At 40.1% G+C, this 17519-nt stretch overlaps 1 protein-coding gene across 1 annotated transcript in view; it reads left to right on the top strand.

Annotated features, from left to right (window-relative positions):
• The window catches only part of LOC143117816 (GTPase IMAP family member 8-like), a 344603-nt gene that overhangs the window by 208361 nt on the left and 118723 nt on the right, over window positions 1–17519 (top strand). The window lies entirely within an intron of this gene.

Here is a 17519-nt window from a genome sequence, read left to right as displayed (position 1 = left end):
CCTCTGCATAGCATTCAGTGATTTGCATGCAGTCATTTAAACACTGACCTTGATCTAGCCTAGTTTGGCTATTTAAAGCTACTTTATTGGCAAAACACAACACAATGTAAATGAACTATAACAAAAAATAAAGGACTTAATCACACAAAGTAGGCCTACTATTTTACTGACTATAAAAAGAATAATTATGTAGGAAGTTTAGAACCCAGAATTGACCTGCACACTACAAAAGTGCACCGAATTCAACACAAATGACTCAATACACTTGGAGGAGGTATGAGTCCTTTCTTTTCCAGATATCTTAGGATTTCGCCGTAGTATCGTTTCAGTATCGAGCATCGTGATATTTATGGCAGGTATCGTATCAAAGTCATAATTTTGGTATCGTGACAACACTAGGTGTAAATAAAGTGCATTAAAAATGGTCAACTCCAGGTGATTCTCTTTCACAGAAAAGCCCAAGGACTCGGAACATGAAGCCAAAGAAGTAGATGATGACTCGTCCCAGTGACACCAAATGGAAAAGCCCATCGCAGTAGTCAACCCTACTGGAGATGATTGAATGCATCAATAAGTTATCTAAATCATGTTTTGACATTAGACATCTAAGTTTGGCCATGTTTTTGAGGCTTATGACTCTGCCACTGCACATGGTTTGTAGAGAGAGGCATGCACACTGTTCTGTGAGATGAAAATGTTTGCATGGCTCTGATTGGAAATTGCCAGAAGGGATAGGTCAAGCAGGAGCAGTGTGAAAGGCGTCCTAATTGCTTGAGTGGGAGAGGAAACGTCTAATGGCCACCTTACACCAAACAAGTTTGACAAGATTTGGAAAAGATTCTTAAAAGATTGTAGTATTTTAACTAATGCCCCCCATTCAAGCTTTACTCAAAAGACTCCAATCTTTGAAGAATCTTTACCAAATCTTGTCAAAGTTGTTTGGTGTAAGGAGGCCATTAGTCTAATAGCCTTGCACCAAACCAGGGGTGTGACGGTATTTTAACACTATTTCAAAAAATGTCCAGTGATGACATATTACAGCAAAAACCTTTTATAGACTATTTCTTTGTACAGTGTACTCATGCAATGGGCAGCAATTGTGAGATGTTTGCTTAATGTTATAGTTGTGAAAACATTAGAGAATGTTATGGGCTTGAAATTGCATACAATACCTGATGTATTTTTTCATGTTACATTAATTAAAATGAAGTGTTATTTATATAAGATCGTACTTATGTAGTTAAAAAATATTGAAAGGTGAATAGTCTCTTGTAGCCTATTAGTGTGTTTATAGTCAGAAGTTGCAGAGCATCTTCAAAAGGATGAACACCCATATGCTCTATGGCCTTGAAGGATTTGTTATTTATGCATGCAATAAAATGATATTAATAAACGGTCATTGAGTCCATGTTCTTGTCTCAACACAGCAAGTTAGTTTACTTGTTGCCCTCCCTCCCTCTCTCCTCCTATAGGGCTCATTCTCTCAATGCATTTATTCATGGTTGTAATAGCATTCATCTAAATGTAGGTGACCATACTCATCTTTGCAATTCTGTCTTTGATTCAGTCGAGTTATTTACACAGGCAAATACGTAGGCTAGCAAGTTCACAGTAAAGGAATGAGTCATTTGATGATCATTCCATGTGTGAATTTTAATGTGTGCTCTCGTTTTGATGCAGTGTTGCCTCCTGAAACGCTTACGCAGGTGTCGTGCGTGCTTGCATGCAAACGTTATGGGCCACTAAATGAAAGTATCCAGTTCCCAGATCAGTTCATATTTCATTATTAAATTAGAACAATGTTATGTGAAAACAAAGACTTAACACTTAGCGTGAGGAGATGGCATGTAGGCTAATGAAAGCTGTCAATTGTGTAACCTAGCTTAAGTGTAAACTAGAAAGCTGTTTCGTACATCTCATCCAGGGTTTTGGTCTGTAGAAGTTACAAATATTTTTTTTACATTCTTCACGTTTTCATGCCGTTGATTCATCGTTGAATTTCGCTCGTCTGACAAACCGACCAATCTGGGATGCGTTTCCCAAATAGTTGCTAACCTGTTAGTTGGTTGGCAATGGGGAATGTTTTTACAGTCTATGATTGCAACCAGCTAAGTTGCTAACTTAGTTAACAGCTAGGAAACGCAACCCTGACCAATCAACGTTGATTCGACCTCCTTTGCTATCTGGGTAGCCTTCATACATTTCCGTTGGTTCCTTAAAACATGTACATTTAACTATTAGAACTTTATTACTGCTACAAACAATGTTAACTTGACTTATTATACATTCTCGTTCTCTGGATAGGTAATACTGACAATCGCGCAAGCGTACAACCGATCATGTAGTGTCGTAAACCATCGTAAAAGACGTTGAACTTCTGCGCATGCGCAATATTATGCACATGCGCAGAACGGATCTGGCAGGCGGTACGGATCGTGTACTGACAGATGTGGCGTAAATATCGCTTAAAAACCTTGTTGCCGGAACAACAGGGAAGAGGCAACAGGATAGCAGCACGAAAGATACACAGGATACACACAGAATTTTGATGGACGTCCTTATCAGTCTATGGTCTAACTTATAAACGTGTCGGGTCAACGTCAACGATAAGTAAGTTAGGCTAACGTAAACGTTAGCTATTTGCTGTTGTCATATGCTAGTGCTATATGCTTTAGGCTACGTGATGATGGCCATTTATCACACTCATTTTAGGTACTACTTTTACGAGGTCTGTAGTTCTGTCAAAATGTATCTTATCGTTGAACAGACTACAAGGTTATCTTCCTTAGACTTCGTAGATGTAGTTACTACAATTTGGAAGCGAATTTCGAAGTGTAAATATGGTTTTAGTGTGTAAACAGACCAACCGCGATTTTGCAATGAAGTGAATATGGAGCCTTTTATGTAGGACTACTAGGCTACTTTCACGAAGTCTGTACTTCTGTCAAAATTTATCTTATCTATGAACAGACTACATGATTATCTTCCTTAGACTTCGTAGATGTAGTTACTACAATTTGGAAGCGAATTTCGAAGTGTAAATATGGTTTTAGTGTGTAAACAGACCAACCGCGATTTTGCAATGAAGTTAATGGAGCCTTTTATGTAGGGCTTCTAGGCTACTTTCACGAAGTCTGTAGTTCTGTCTAAATGTATCTTATCTATGAACAGACTACATGATTATCTTCCTTAGACTTCGTAGATGTAGTTACTACAATTTGGAAGCGAATTTCGAAGTGTAAATATGGTTTTAGTGTGTAAACAGACCAACCGCGATTTTGCAATGAAGTTAATGGAGCCTTTTATGTAGGGCTTCTAGGCTACTTTCACGAAGTCTGTAGTTCTGTCAAAATGTATCTTATCTATGAACAGACTACATGATTATCTTCCTTAGACTTCGTAGATGTAGTTACTACAATTTGGAAGCGAATTTCGAAGTGTAAATATGGTTTTAGTGTGTAAACAGACCAACCGCGATTTTGCAATGAAGTTAATGGAGCCTTTTATGTAGGGCTTCTAGGCTACTTTCACGAAGTCTGTAGTTCTGTCAAAATTGATCTTATCTATGAACAGACTACATGGTTATCTTCTTTAGACTTTGTAGATGTAGTTATTACAGTTTGGAAGCGAAATTCGAAGTGTAAATATGGTTTTAGTGTGTAAACAGACCAACCGCGATTTTGCAATGAAGTTAATGGAGCCTTTTATGTAGGACTACTAGGCTACTTTCACGAAGTCTGTAGTTCTGTCAAAATTGATCTTATCTATGAACAGACTACATGGTTATCTTCTTTAGACTTTGTAGATGTAGTTATTACAGTTTGGAAGCGAAATTCAAAGTGCAAATATGGTTTAAATGTGTAAACAAGACGCCTGATGTTTAATATATGTTAATGAATGGGCACAGTATTATTGTGTACAGTAATGGGCTATCAGTAGTATGTAAACAGTTCATGTGTTATGTGATTTACATAAACTAACAACAGAAATGTTAAAAGCTGGTATTGTGTTTCCTGAATTCTTACATTCAGGCATTCAAATGAAATGTAATTAAATAGCATATCAATCATGCAACAATGCAAAAACAATGAAACTAGTGTAGGCCTAATTATATTTTACATTAGTAAAGCAGTACTCTGATGTGCATGCTTTCACAAACTTTTGTAAACAATCTTAGCACTTTAAACATTGACTGTTTTGAAGTGCATGTAGGCAATATAGTATAAAAATAATAATTGTGATATCATTACAATTTGATAGGGGTTGGGAGGAGGGGGTGGGTTCATGTAGGTGGGCCCTATGACCCCAAAGTATGCCTTGACTGGGCCTCAGGTCAAAGAAGTTTGAGAAATGCTGATGTAGACAACAAAGCAGCAAGGAGGCGTCGTGTGATCATTTAAACAAGTTTTATGACGAGGTCGATGAGGGTGGGAAAAATCGTACATTTCTGTGCAAACTTTGCCCGCACTTCAGTCACATTGTCTTTTAAGAAAATGCAGTCCTTTTTTCGGTTCCAGCAGCCAACAACCTCAGAACTGACCCTTCAGGCCTCTCAGGAGGCGCTGGCCTTTAACCGCAGCCAGAAGAGTCAGCAGAAATTTGATTGCCTTTAAAAAATCTGACTTCTTAAAAAATCTTAAACTGGCTGCATTACGTGATTATTTCTGAGATTCTGATACGTTTTTAACCATGACCTATACACAGTTCTGGTTTGAAAATGTATCTCTTAAAATAATCACTTTATGCAGTCAGCTTAAGATGGCTTACTAGCAACTAACTAATTACCCTAGCAACAACCTAGAAACCACCCCTGTAATGTCAACCTAGCGACCACCATAGCAACCAGCATAGCAACCATGTTATTTATGCGTTTTAGCTTATTGGATGTTGCGTTAATGCAGACAACTTTTGATCCGTGTGCCCGATTTTCATAAATGAGGTACCGTTGGAATCCTTGGATGAGGCCGAGTTCCGTGCCACTGATCAAACCCACTCTTGCAGTTCCTCGGAACCGCAATTCTAGTTAGTGGGTTTGATCCAGCAAGCCCACTATTGTTCTTCTTAAGTTTTCTTATTAGTGGGTTTGATCCAGCAAGACCACAGCTTGCGGAGCAAGCCCACTATTGTTCTTCTTAAGTTTACTTATTATTAGTGGGTTTGATCCAGCAAGACCACTATTGTTCTTCTTAAGTTTTCTTATTATTATTATTAGTGGGTTTGATCCAGCAAGCCCACAGCATGGCAAGCACAGCTTTGCCATGCTGTGGGCTTGCGGAGCAAGCCCACTATTGTTCTTCTTAAGTTTTCTTATTATTATTAGTGGGTTTGATCCAGCAAGACCACAGCATGGCTGAAAGCCATGCTGTGGGCTTGCGGAGCAAGCCCACTATTGTTCTTCTTAAGTTTTCTTATTAGTGGGTTTGATCCAGCAAGCCCACAGCATGGCAAGCACAGCTTTGCCATGCTGTGGGCTTGCGGAGCAAGCCCACTATTGTTCTTCTTAAGTTTTCTTATTATTATATCTTCCTATTCACCCACTTTTTGGCCGAACTACTGCTCCTAGACCGTTTGAGCTATCGACGCGGTTCGAACTCCAAAAATTCAGGCCCGAACCGGTGTAACTTGCTTGTTGATTTCGTGTCGCTGGCCCTTGTCGTTTTCGCGGTATTCCCGTTTTTCTGCGTTTTTTGGGCCCATTGAAATGAATGGCGGAATGTTCAGAATTCAAATTTCGATTGTGACATCACAGCACTAATTGCTTAAGCTTGCACCTGGAAGAGTTCTAAGCCACCTGGCAGAGCTCTGATGGGCTGGGCTGGGCTGTCTGTGTATATGAAGGTGTGTGCATGTAACTTTTGACCAGTATGTCCGATTTTCATGAATGAGGTACCGTTGGAATCCTTGAATGAAACCCAGTTCAATGCCTTGCCAGCACTAAGTGTAAAGGTAATGTAAAAAAAGATGAGACAGCGCGAAGCGCTGTCTCATCTTTTTTTTAAAGCCAAACCATGTTGATACAGGTCATTAAAAAAAATATATATATATTTTCCAAATCCATTCAGCCCAGTTCAATGCCTTGCCAGCACTAAGTGTAAAGGTCATGTAAAAAAAGAGTCTCCTCTTTTTTTTAAAGCCAAACCATGTTCATATAGGTCATTAAAAAAATAAATAAATAAAGTATTTCACCAATCCATTCAGCCCAGTCCTATACCCAGCTAGCACCATTTGAACTTAGTCATGTGTGCAGTTGTATAGATTATTACTTTGAGAAACACACTTTCATACAGATATCATACATATCCACGCAGCATTACTAATCAAGTTACTCATCGTTGCCCAGCAAGAAGTCCACAATCAATTCAATTGTCTTGCCACGATCTGTGGAGCTTACAGACAACGTTATATTACTATAGGTTCTGTGTGCTATTTAAAGCCGACCTAACGCTGAGTCCCTTCTAGACGGTGTGTTGCAATGCATTCTGGGTGCTGTGCTGTGATTCGACGGCTCGTCACCTGACCCACCAAACAACAACTCTCTGGGATGTGGCAAATATCGCGTAAAAACCTTGTTGCCGGAACAACAGGGAAAAGGCAACAGGATAGCAGCACGAAAGATACACAGGATACACACGGAATTTTGATGGACGTCCTTATCAGTCTAAGGTCTAACTTATAAACGTGTCGGGTCAACGTCAACGATAAGTAAGTTAGGCTAACGTAAACGTTAGCTATTTGCTGTTGTCATATGCTAGTGCTATATGCTTTAGGCTACGTGATGGCCATTTATCACACTAATTTTAGGTACTACTTTTACGAGGTCTGTAGTTCTGTCAAAATGTATCTTATCGTTGAACAGACTACACGGTTATCTTCCTTAGACTTCGTAGATGTAGTTACTACAATTTGGAAGCGAATTTCGAAGTGTAAATATGGTTTTAGTGTGTAAACAGACCAACCGCGATTTTGCAATGAAGTTAATGGAGCCTTTTATGTAGGGCTTCTAGGCTACTTTCACGAAGTCTGTAGTTGTGTCAAAATGTATCTTATCTATGAACAGACTACATGATTATCTTCCTTAGACTTCGTAGATGTAGTTACTACAATTTGGAAGCGAATTTCGAAGTGTAAATATGGTTTTAGTGTGTAAACAGACCAACCGCGATTTTGCAATGAAGTGAATATGGAGCCTTTTATGTAGGACTACTAGGCTACTTTCACGAAGTCTGTAGTTCTGTCAAAATTGATCTTATCTATGAACAGACTACATGGTTATCTTCTTTAGACTTTGTAGATGTAGTTATTACAGTTTGGAAGCGAAATTCAAAGTGCAAATATGGTTTAAATGTGTAAACAAGACGCCTGATGTTTAATATATGTTAATGAATGGGCACAGTATTATTGTGTACAGTAATGGGCTATCAGTAGTATGTAAACAGTTCATGTGTTATGTGATTTACATAAACTAACAACAGAAATGTTAAAAGCTGGTATTGTGTTTCCTGAATTCTTACATTCAGGCATTCAAATGAAATGTAATTAAATAGCATATCAATCATGCAACAATGCAAAAACAATGAAACTAGTGTAGGCCTAATTATATTTTACATTAGTAAAGCAGTACTCTGATGTGCATGCTTTCACAAACTTTTGTGAACAATCTTAGCACTTTAAACATTGACTGTTTTGAAGTGCATGTATAGCAATATAGTATAAAAAAAATAATAATTGTGATGATATTACAATTTGATGGGGGGTGGGAGGAGGGGGTGGGTTCATGTAGGTGGGCCCTATGACCCCAAAGTATGCCTTGACTGGGCCTCAGGTCAAAGAAGTTTGAGAAAGGCTGATGTAGACGACAAAGCAGCAAGGAGGCGTCGTGTGATCATTTAAACAAGTTTTATGACAAGGTCGATGAGGGTGGGAAAAATCGTACATTTCTGTGCAAAGTTTGCCCGCACTTCAGTCACATTGTCTTTTAAGAAAATGCAGTCCATTTTTCGGTTTCAGCAGTCAACAACCTCAGAACTGACCCTTCAGGCCTCTCAGGAGGCACTGGCCTTCTAACCTAGCGACCACCTGAGCAACCAGCATGATTGCCCTAGCAACCAGCATAGCAACCACGTTATTTATGCGTTTTAGCTTATTGGATGTTGCGTTGATGCAGATAACTTTTGATCCGTGTGCCCGATTTTCATAAATGAGGTACCGTTGGAATCCTTGGATGAGGCCGAGTTCCGTGCCCCAGATCAAACCCACTCTTGCAGTTCCTCGGAACCGCAATTCTAGTTATTATTATATCTTCCTATAAGCCCACTTTTTGGCCGAACTACTGCTCCTAGACCGTTTGAGCTATCGACGCGGTTCGAACTCCAAAAATTCAGGCCCGAACCGGTGTAACTTGCTTGTTGATTTCGTGTCGCTGGCCCTTGTCGTTTTCGCGGTATTCCCGTTTTTCTACGTTTTTTGGGCCCATTGAAATGAATGGCGGAATGTTCAGAATTCAAATTTCGATTGTGACATCACAGCTCTAATTGCTTAAGCTTGCACCTGGAAGAGTTCTAAGCCACCTGGCAGAGCTATAATGGGCTGGGCTGGGCTGTCTGTGTATATGAAGGTGTGTGCATGTAACTTTTGACCCGTATGTCCGATTTTCATGAATGAGGTACCGTTGGAATCCTTGAATGAAGCCCAGTTCAATGCCTTGCCAGCACTACGTGTAAAGGTAATGTAAAAAAAGATGAGACAGCGCGAAGCGCTGTCTCATCTTTTTTTTAAAGCCAAACCATGTTGATACAGGTCATTAAAAAAAAAATATATATATATTTTCCAAATCCATTCAGCCCAGTTCAATGCCTTGCCTCTTTTTTTTAAAGCCAAACCATGTTCATATAGGTCATTAAAAAAATAAATAAATAAAGTATTTCACCAATCCATTCAGCCCAGTCCTACACCCAGCAAGCTCCATTTGAACTTAGTCATGTGTACAGTTGTATAGATTATTACATTGAGAAACACACTTTCATACAGATATCATGCATATCCACGCAGCATTACTAATCAAGTTACTCATCGTTGCCCAGCAAGAAGTCCACAATCAATTCAATTGTCTTGCCACGATCTGTGGAGCTTACAGACAACGTTATATTACTAAAGGTTCTGTATGCTATTTAAAGCCGACCTAACGCTGAGTCCCTTCTAGACGGTGTGTTGCAATGCATTCTGGGTGCTGTGCTGTGATTCGACGGCTCGTCACCTGACCCACCAAACAACAACTCTCTGGGATGTGGCAAATATCGCGTAAAAACCTTGTTGCCGGAACAACAGGGAAAAGGCAACAGGATAGCAGCACGAAAGATACACAGGATACACACGGAATTTTGATGGACGTCCTTATCAGTCTATGGTCTAACTTATAAACGTGTCGGGTCAACGTCAACGATAAGTAAGTTAGGCTAACGTAAACGTTAGCTATTTGCTGTTGTCATATGCTAGTGCTATATGCTTTAGGCTACGTGATGGCCATTTATCACACTGATTTTAGGTACTACTTTTACGAGGTCTGTAGTTCTGTCAAAATGTATCTTATCGTTGAACAGACTACAGTTTTATCTTCCTTAGACTTCGTAGATGTAGTTACTACAATTTGGAAGCGAATTTCGAAGTGTAAATATGGTTTTAGTGTGTAAACAGACCAACCGCGATTTTGCAATGAAGTTAATGGAGCCTTTTATGTAGGGCTACTAGGCTACTTTCACGAAGTCTGTAGTTCTGTCAAAATGTATCTTATCTATGAACAGACTACATGATTATCTTCCTTAGACTTCGTAGATGTAGTTACTACAATTTGGAAGCGAATTTCGAAGTGTAAATATGGTTTTAGTGTGTAAACAGACCAACCGCGATTTTGCAATGAAGTTAATGGAGCCTTTTATGTAGGGCTACTAGGCTACTTTCACGAAGTCTGTAGTTCTGTCAAAATGTATCTTAACCATGTAGTATGTTCATAGATATCTTCCTTAGACTTCGTAGATGTAGTTACTACAATTTGGAAGCGAATTTCGAAGTGTAAATATGGTTTTAGTGTGTAAACAGACCAACCGCGATTTTGCAATGAAGTTAATGGAGCCTTTTATGTAGGGCTACTAGGCTACTTTCACGAAGTCTGTAGTTCTGTCAAAATGTATCTTATCTATGAACAGACTACATGATTATCTTCCTTAGACTTCGTAGATGTAGTTACTACAATTTGGAAGCGAATTTCGAAGTGTAAATATGGTTTTAGTGTGTAAACAGACCAACCGCGATTTTGCAATGAAGTTAATTGAGCCTTTTATGTAGGGCTACTAGGCTACTTTCACGAAGTCTGTAGTTCTGTCAAAATGTATCTTAACCATGTAGTATGTTCATAGATATCTTCCTTAGACTTCGTAGATGTAGTTACTACAATTTGGAAGCGAATTTCGAAGTGCAAATATGGTTTAAATGTGTAAACAAGACGCCTGATGTTTAATGTTAATGAATGGGCACAGTATTATTGTGTACAGTAATGGGCTATCAGTAGTATGTAAACAGTTCATGTGTTATGTGATTTACATAAACTAGTAAACAACATAAATGTTAAAAGCTGGTATTGTGTTTCCTGAATTCTTACATTCAGGCATTCAAATGAAATGTAATTAAATAGCATATCAATCATGCAACAATGCAAAAACAATGAAACTAGTGTAGGCCTAATTATATTTTACATTAGTAAAGCAGTACTCTGATGTGCATGCTTTCACAAACTTTTGTGAACAATCTTAGCACTTTAAACATTGACTGTTTTGAAGTGCATGTATAGCAATATAGTATAAAAAAAATAATAATTGTGATGATATTACAATTTGATGGGGGGTGGGAGGAGGGGGTGGGTTCATGTAGGTGGGCCCTATGACCCCAAAGTATGCCTTGACTGGGCCTCAGGTCAAAGAAGTTTGAGAAAGGCTGATGTAGACGACAAAGCAGCAAGGAGGCGTCGTGTGATCATTTAAACAAGTTTTATGACAAGGTCGATGAGGGTGGGAAAAATCGTACATTTCTGTGCAAACTTTGCCCGCACTTCAGTCACATTGTCTTTTAAGAAAATGCAGTCCATTTTTCGGTTTCAGCAGTCAACAACCTCAGAACTGACCCTTCAGGCCTCTCAGGAGGCACTGGCCTTCTAACCTAGCGACCACCTGAGCAACCAGCATGATTGCCCTAGCAACCAGCATAGCAACCACGTTATTTATGCGTTTTAGCTTATTGGATGTTGCGTTGATGCAGATAACTTTTGATCCGTGTGCCCGATTTTCATAAATGAGGTACCGTTGGAATCCTTGGATGAGGCCGAGTTCCGTGCCCCAGATCAAACCCACTCTTGCAGTTCCTCGGAACCGCAATTCTAGTTATTATATCTTCCTATAAGCCCACTTTTTGGCCGAACTACTGCTCCTAGACCGTTTGAGCTATCAGCGTGGTTCGAACTCCAAAAATTCAGGCCCGAACCGGTGTAACTTGCTTGTTGATTTCGTGTCGCTGGCCCTTGTCGTTTTCGCGGTATTCCCGATTTTCTGCGTTTTTTGGGCCCATTGAAATGAATGGCGGAATGTTCAGAATTCAAATTTCGATTGTGACATCACAGCTCTAATTGCTTAAGCTTGCACCTGGAAGAGTTCTAAGCCACCTGGCAGAGCTCTAATGGGCTGGGCTGGGCTGTCTGTGTATATGAAGGTGTGTGCATGTAACTTTTTACCCGTATGTCCGATTTTCATAAATGAGGTACCGTTGGAATCCTTGGATGAGGCCGAGTTCCATGCCCCTGATCAAACCCACTCTTGCAGTTCCTCGGAACCGCAATTCTAGTTATTTATTATTCCTGTTCACCCACTTTTTGGCCGAACTACTGCTCCTAGACCGTTTGAGCTATCGACGCGGTTCGAACTCCAAAAATTCAGGCCCGAACCGGTGTAACTTGCTTGTTAATTTCGTGTCGCTGGCCCTTGTCGTTTTCGCGGTATTCCCGTTTTTCGGCGTTTTTGGGCCCCATTGAAATGAATGGCGGAATGTTCAGAATTCAAATTTCGATTGTGACATCACAGCTCTAATTGCTTAAGCTTGCACCTGGAAGAGTTCTAAGCCACCTGGCAGAGCTATAATGGGCTGGGCTGGGCTGTCTGTGTATATGAAGGTGTGTGCATGTAACTTTTGACCCGTATGTCCGATTTTCATAAATGAGGTACCGTTGGAATCCTTGGATGAGGCCGAGTTCCATGCCCCTGATCAAACCCACTCTTGCAGTTCCTCGGAACCGCAATTCTAGTTATTTATTATTCCTGTTCACCCACTTTTTGGCCGAACTACTGCTCCTAGACCGTTTGAGCTATCGACGCGGTTCGAACTCCAAAAATTCAGGCCCGAACCGGTGTAACTTGATTGTTGATTTCGTGTCGCTGGCCCTTGTCGTTTTCGCGGTATTCCCGTTTTTCTGCGTTTTTTGGGCCCATTGAAATGAATGGCGGAATGTTCAGAATTCAAATTTCGATTGTGACATCACAGCTCTAATTGCTTAAGCTTGCACCTGGAAGAGTTCTAAGCCACCTGGCAGAGCTATAATGGGCTGGGCTGGGCTGTCTGTGTATATGAAGGTGTGTGCATGTAACTTTTGACCCGTATGTCCGATTTTCATAAATGAGGTACCGTTGGAATCCTTGGATAAGGCCGAGTTCCATGTCCCTGATCAAACCCACTCTTGCAGTTCCTCGGAACCGCAATTCTAGTTAGTGGGTTTGATCCAGCAAGCCCACAGCATGGCAAGCACAGCTTTGCCATGCTGTGGGCTTGCGGAGCAAGCCCACTATTGTTCTTCTTAAGTTTTCTTATTATTATTATTATTATTTATTATTCCTGTTCACCCACTTTTTGGCCGAACTACTGCTCCTAGACCGTTTGAGCTATCGACGCGGTTCGAACTCCAAAAATTCAGGCCCGAACCGGTGTAACTTGCTTGTTGATTTCGTGTCGCTGGCCCTTGTCGTTTTCGCGGTATTCCCGTTTTTCTGCGTTTTTTGGGCCCATTGAAATGCATGGCGGAATGTTCAGAATTCAAATTTCGATTGTGACATCACAGCTCTAATTGCTTAAGCTTGCACCTGGAAGAGTTCTAAGCCACCTGGCAGAGCTATAATGGGCTGGGCTGGGCTGTCTGTGTATATGAAGGTGTGTGCATGTAACTTTTGACCCGTATGTCCGATTTTCATAAATGAGGTACCGTTGGAATCCTTGGATGAGGCCGAGTTCCATGCCCCTGATCAAACCCACTCTTGCAGTTCCTCGGAACCGCAATTCTAGTTTATTAGTGGGTTTGATCCAGCAAGCCCACAGCATGGCAAGCACAGCTTTGCCATGCTGTGGGCTTGCGGAGCAAGCCCACTATTGTTCTTCTTAAGTTTTCTTATTATTAGTGGGTTTGATCCAGCAAGCCCACAGCATGGCAAGCACAGCTTTGCCATGCTGTGGGCTTGCGGAGCAAGCCCACTATTGTTCTTCTTAAGTTTTCTTATTATTATTTATTATTCCTGTTCACCCACTTTTTGGCCGAACTACTGCTCCTAGACCGTTTGAGCTATCGACGCGGTTCGAACTCCAAAAATTCAGGCCCGAACCGGTGTAACTTGCTTGTTGATTTCGTGTCACTGGCCCTTGTCGTTTTCGCGGTATTCCCGTTTTTCTGCGTTTTTTGGGCCCATTGAAATGCATGGCGGAATGTTCAGAATTCAAATTTCGATTGTGACATCACAGCTCTAATTGCTTAAGCTTGCACCTGGAAGAGTTCTAAGCCACCTGGCAGAGCTCTGATGGGCTGGGCTGGGCTGTCTGTGTATATGAAGGTGTGTGCATGTAACTTTTGACCAGTATGTCCGATTTTCATGAATGAGGTACCGTTGGAATCCTTGAATGAAGCCCAGTTCAATGCCTTGCCAGCACTAAGTGTAAAGGTAATGTAAAAAAAGATGAGACAGCGCGAAGCGCTGTCTCATCTTTTTTTTAAAGCCAAACCATGTTGATACAGGTCATTAAAAAAAAAATATATATATATTTTCCAAATCCATTCAGCCCAGTTCAATGCCTTGCCAGCACTAAGTGTAAAGGTCATGTAAAAAAAGAGGAGACAGCGCAAAGCGCTGTCTCCTCTTTTTTTTAAAGCCAAACCATGTTCATATAGGTCATAAAAAAAATAAATAAAGTATTTCACCAATCCATTCAGCCCAGTCCAATACCCAGCTAGCTCTATTTGAACTTCGTCATGTGTACAGTTGTATATATTATTACATTGAGAAACACACTTTCATACAGATATCATGCATATCCACGCAGCATTACTAATCAAGTTACTCATCGTTGCCCAGCAAGAAGTCCTCAATCAATTCAATTGTCTTGCCACGATCTGTGGAGCTTACAGACAACGTTATGTTACTAAAGGTTCTGTATGCTATTTAAAGCCGACCTAACGCTGAGTCCCTTCTAGACGGTGTGTTGCAATGCATTCTGGGTGCTGTGCTGTGATTCGACGGCTCGTCACCTGACCCACCAAACAACAACTCTCTGGGATGTGGCAAATATCGCGTAAAAACCTTGTTGCCGGAACAACAGGGAAAAGGCAACAGGATAGCAGCACGAAAGATACACAGGATACACACGGAATTTTGATGGACGTCCTTATCAGTCTATGGTCTAACTTATAAACGTGTCGGGTCAACGTCAACGATAAGTAAGTTAGGCTAACGTAAACGTTAGCTATTTGCTGTTGTCATATGCTAGTGCTATATGCTTTAGGCTACGTGATGGCCATTTATCACACTGATTTTAGGTACTACTTTTACGAGGTCTGTTGTTCTGTCAAAATGTATCTTATCGTTGAACAGACTACAGTTTTATCTTCCTTAGACTTCGTAGATGTAGTTACTACAATTTGGAAGCGAATTTCGAAGTGTAAATATGGTTTTAGTGTGTAAACAGACCAACCGCGATTTTGCAATGAAGTTAATGGAGCCTTTTATGTAGGGCTACTAGGCTACTTTCACGAAGTCTGTAGTTCTGTCAAAATGTATCTTAACCATGTAGTATGTTCATAGATATCTTCCTTAGACTTCGTAGATGTAGTTACTACAATTTGGAAGCGAATTTCGAAGTGTAAATATGGTTTTAGTGTGTAAACAGACCAACCGCGATTTTGCAATGAAGTTAATGGAGCCTTTTATGTAGGGCTACTAGGCTACTTTCACGAAGTCTGTAGTTCTGTCAAAATGTATCTTAACCATGTAGTATGTTCATAGATATCTTCCTTAGACTTCGTAGATGTAGTTACTACAATTTGGAAGCGAATTTCGAAGTGTAAATATGGTTTTAGTGTGTAAACAGACCAACCGCGATTTTGCAATGAAGTTAATGGAGCCTTTTATGTAGGGCTACTAGGCTACTTTCACGAAGTCTGTAGTTCTGTCAAAATGTATCTTAACCATGTAGTATGTTCATAGATATCTTCCTTAGACTTCGTAGATGTAGTTACTACAATTTGGAAGCGAATTTCGAAGTGTAAATATGGTTTTAGTGTGTAAACAGACCAACCGCGATTTTGCAATGAAGTTAATGGAGCCTTTTATGTAGGGCTACTAGGCTACTTTCACGAAGTCTGTAGTTCTGTCAAAATGTATCTTAACCATGTAGTATGTTCATAGATATCTTCCTTAGACTTAGTAGATGTAGTTACTACAATTTGGAAGCGAATTTCGAAGTGTAAATATGGTTTTAGTGTGTAAACAGACCAACCGCGATTTTGCAATGAAGTTAATGGAGCCTTTTATGTAGGGCTACTAGGCTACTTTCACGAAGTCTGTAGTTCTGTCAAAATGTATCTTAACCATGTAGTATGTTCATAGATATCTTCCTTAGACTTAGTAGATGTAGTTACTACAATTTGGAAGCGAATTTCGAAGTGTAAATATGGTTTTAGTGTGTAAACAGACCAACCGCGATTTTGCAATGAAGTGAATATGGAGCCTTTTATGTAGGACTACTAGGCTACTTTCACGAAGTCTGTAGTTCTGTCAAAATTGATCTTATCTATGAACAGACTACATGGTTATCTTCTTTAGACTTTGTAGATGTAGTTATTACAGTTTGGAAGCGAAATTCGAAGTGCAAATATGGTTTAAATGTGTAAACAAGACGCCTGATGTTTAATATATGTTAATGAATGGGCACAGTATTATTGTGTACAGTAATGGGCTATCAGTAGTATGTAAACAGTTCATGTGTTATGTGATTTACATAAACTAACAACAGAAATGTTAAAAGCTGGTATTGTGTTTCCTGAATTCTTACATTCAGGCATTCAAATGAAATGTAATTAAATAGCATATCAATCATGCAACAATGCAAAAACAATGAAACTAGTGTAGGCCTAATTATATTTTACATTAGTAAAGCAGTACTCTGATGTGCATGCTTTCACAAACTTTTGTAAACAATCTTAGCACTTTAAACATTGACCGTTTTGAAGTGCATGTAGGCAATATAGTATAAAAATAATAATTGTGATATCATTACAATTTGATAGGGGTTGGGAGGAGGGGGTGGGTTCATGTAGGTGGGCCCTATGACCCCAAAGTATGCCTTGACTGGGCCTCAGGTCAAAGAAGTTTGAGAAATGCTGATGTAGACAACAAAGCAGCAAGGAGGCGTCGTGTGATCATTTAAACAAGTTTTATGACAAGGTCGATGAGGGTGGGAAAAATCGTACATTTCTGTGCAAACTTTGCCCGCACTTCAGTCACATTGTCTTTTAAGAAAATGCAGTCCTTTTTTCGGTTCCAGCAGCCAACAACCTCAGAACTGACCCTTCAGGCCTCTCAGCAGGCGCTGGCCTTTAACCGCAGCCAGAAGAGAGTCAGCAGAAATTTGATTGCCTTTAAAAAATCTGACTTCTTAAAAAATCTTAAACTGGCTGCATTACGTGATTATTTCTGAGATTCTGATACGTTTTTAACCATGACCTATACACAGTTCTGGTTTGAAAATGTATCTCTTAAAATAATCACTTTATGCAGTCAGCTTAAGATGGCTTACTAGCAACTAACTAATTACCCTAGCAACAACCTAGAAACCACCCCTGTAATGTCAACCTAGCGACCACCATAGCAACCAGCATAGCAACCATGTTATTTATGCGTTTTAGCTTATTGGATGTTGCGTTAATGCAGACAACTTTTGATCCGTGTGCCCGATTTTCATAAATGAGGTACCGTTGGAATCCTTGGATGAGGCCGAGTTCCGTGCCACTGATCAAACCCACTCTTGCAGTTCCTCGGAACCGCAATTCTAGTTATTTATTATTCCTGTTCACCCACTTTTTGGCCGAACTACTGCTCCTAGACCGTTTGAGCTATCGACGCGGTTCGAACTCCAAAAATTCAGGCCCGAACCGGTGTAACTTGCTTGTT

Source organism: Alosa pseudoharengus, unplaced genomic scaffold (assembly GCF_046254945.1).
Source record: "Alosa pseudoharengus isolate Yale_2024_CS ecotype anadromous, Long Island Sound unplaced genomic scaffold, YU_APseudo_1.1 YU_APseudo_1.1_scf_1, whole genome shotgun sequence".
NCBI lineage: Eukaryota > Metazoa > Chordata > Actinopteri > Clupeiformes > Clupeidae > Alosa > Alosa pseudoharengus.
This window is presented reverse-complemented; position numbering and strand designations above follow the sequence as displayed.